The sequence below is a fragment of the Austrofundulus limnaeus genome, unplaced genomic scaffold, assembly GCF_001266775.1.
Source record: "Austrofundulus limnaeus strain Quisiro unplaced genomic scaffold, Austrofundulus_limnaeus-1.0 Scaffold112, whole genome shotgun sequence".
Classification (NCBI taxonomy): Eukaryota; Metazoa; Chordata; class Actinopteri; order Cyprinodontiformes; family Rivulidae; genus Austrofundulus; species Austrofundulus limnaeus.
In genome coordinates, this window is record NW_013952514.1 from 1,357,482 (window position 1) to 1,359,956 (window position 2,475).

Consider the following 2,475-nt stretch of genomic DNA (forward strand, 5'->3'; position numbering starts at 1 on the left):
CATTAACTATTATTGGCAAATACTACAAATGAGTGATGGTGCCAGACCATAAATTATATTTATTTTTCACAAAATTGCAATTGTAACAATTTGGGTTAAAGTGATATTATAATGAGGAAAAAAAGTCATAATATTACAAAAAAAAAGTCATAATATTACTTGACATGTCCATTTTTCGTTCCTGAGTTGGCTCGCACCTGTTATGGACAGCCTCGTTATGTTTAATGAGGTAGTCTGACTACTTTTGGATCGCTGTTAGTGTAATACACTTCTACCAACATTATGTGATGATTAAATCTGTCAATAAAGCCTTTAACTGCAATGCCATAATTATTTATTTATCGTATAAATCCATACAGTTAAATAACACTGATACCAATATAAATCTTCAAAAGAAGCTCACCGTTCCTCATTTTAATGCAGTGGTAAGAGTTTTATTTATTTATTTATTTTTGTGCAGGATGTCTCATTAATTTATTCTCATATTATTTCAACTCTATTTTCATATTATGTCTTTCTTTTCTCATATGCCCTTTTTATTGAAACTTTATGACCTTTGTCCTGTGATATTATGACATTATTATTATAATCTTGATCAAATTCCTTGATCAAATACCCCATCATTTAAATACTCTTACAAAAAATAGCATTTCTCGGTTAAAATTATGTTATTGTTTCAATATTTTTAATGTTTGGGTTTTTCCAATGTATTATGCGCTTTAGTACTCTTACTATTCTTCCCTGATAAATATAAAAAATAACCCTTTCATATGAAGTTTCTTTCAGACTGTTCCTACTTGTCCACACCACATACTGGCATTCCATCTGTTAGCTTAAAGAAATCTGTGACAACTGATGGTATATTGCCTATAAGTGGTGTGTACAGTGAAATTTAAATTTAACTGCTACTCTGTGAATTTAACTTCAGCTTCTTATTAGTAAGGAAACATGTTTTTAGTTTGTAACTGAACTCGAAATGTCTGTTATGCTTTAACCTAACAGGTGGTTCAGTCTAGAACTGAAGATGGTCTTGTTTCAGTTGAACACAGCCTCCTTTTGCAACAATATTTTCAATTTTCTGGGTTACCTGTAGACACAACAGCATTTTTGGCTTACTTTCTGTTGAACTTTGTGCAGCAGGTTTTACACCTGACAACAGAGGTTCAAGACCAGTTTGCCGTGCTGAAAATAGAGTAGTTTGACACAGGACATCTTGGAGCTTTATTAGAGACAGCAATGGATCTTTGGGGTACTTTTTTTCTTCTTTTTTCCTTTTTTTAGTGGGGTAAGGTTTTGAGGCTTGTTCATAGTCATGATAAGTTTAAATTAAGGAAAACACTGAGACCCAAAGGTCTGTTCAGGAAGTGTCAAGGATTAGGAGTACAAGTCTGGATCTGTCAGAGACACCTCCTGGTCTCATTAGGTGACTCTAATTAGACAGTCACTTTGCATTTCAGTGACACTTTCAGAGGCAGTGATTCTACCGAACCTTTCTTCCGTCTTCCTAATGTCTGTGTGAAATCAGAGCTTCTCATTTACATCATAATGATGTCTGGGTTATTTATAGTTTTGTAGAAAAAAAATGACTGTGCAAAATGAGGAAAACCATGCCTAAAATTGAAAAGAAAATCAAGTCAAAGTGTTGAAACATAGAATTATTTGATTAGTACACTACATTTTATGAAACAAATTGTAGCAAATGCAGTCTTACCAATTCAAAAAGCACGATTAAGGCTGTTGTGGATTTCCAATGTAAACGGAAGGAGGCAATGCATTTACAGCGTACACCCACAGCACTTTGAGTCTTTGTTATTGTGTGCAAGCCAAAGCTGAATAAAACAGGTAGGTTATTTATTCACATGCACATCGTTGACCATGTTCCACTTCAGTAGAACGGTGCGCCGATCTGATGAGGTGACATTTTGAAATCTATTTTTGTCAGCATAAAACTTTCTCCTCCTTGTCTCCTTCACAGCACTGTGTTTGGGAGATTGACAGCTCACTCTCCGGGTTCTGGAGGAGGCTTTGAAAGGAAATTTTCTCCGGCGAGTTCGTTCCTCCCCATGCTTCACCTGCGGCAAGGCGAGATGGCCCGGCGTGCGGCAGAGACGCAGATGGGTGAAGGGAGGGAACGAGACGTCGCCGCGCAGTGGAAATGGCAGTGTCAATTAAATATCACTTTCAATTTCCTTGTTTTATGATCCCCAGGCTACTAAGCACCAATAATCCTCCCGTCGGCAGGCCCTCCTACCTTGTCTCGAGGAAGATTGATTACACTTGTCGCCTCCTATAAAAAAGACATTTACATGAAAATAAGAAAACAACTTCTTTGTTTGCATGGAAGTGAATGAGGGGGAGAGAGAGAGGGGAAAAAAAGCAATTCCCAATTTGATTTTCATACAAAGGCAAGGGCCAGATAACAATCTCAAGGCGTCTCATCTGAGTGAGTTTTGGAGGTAAAGCAAAGGGTGGTGG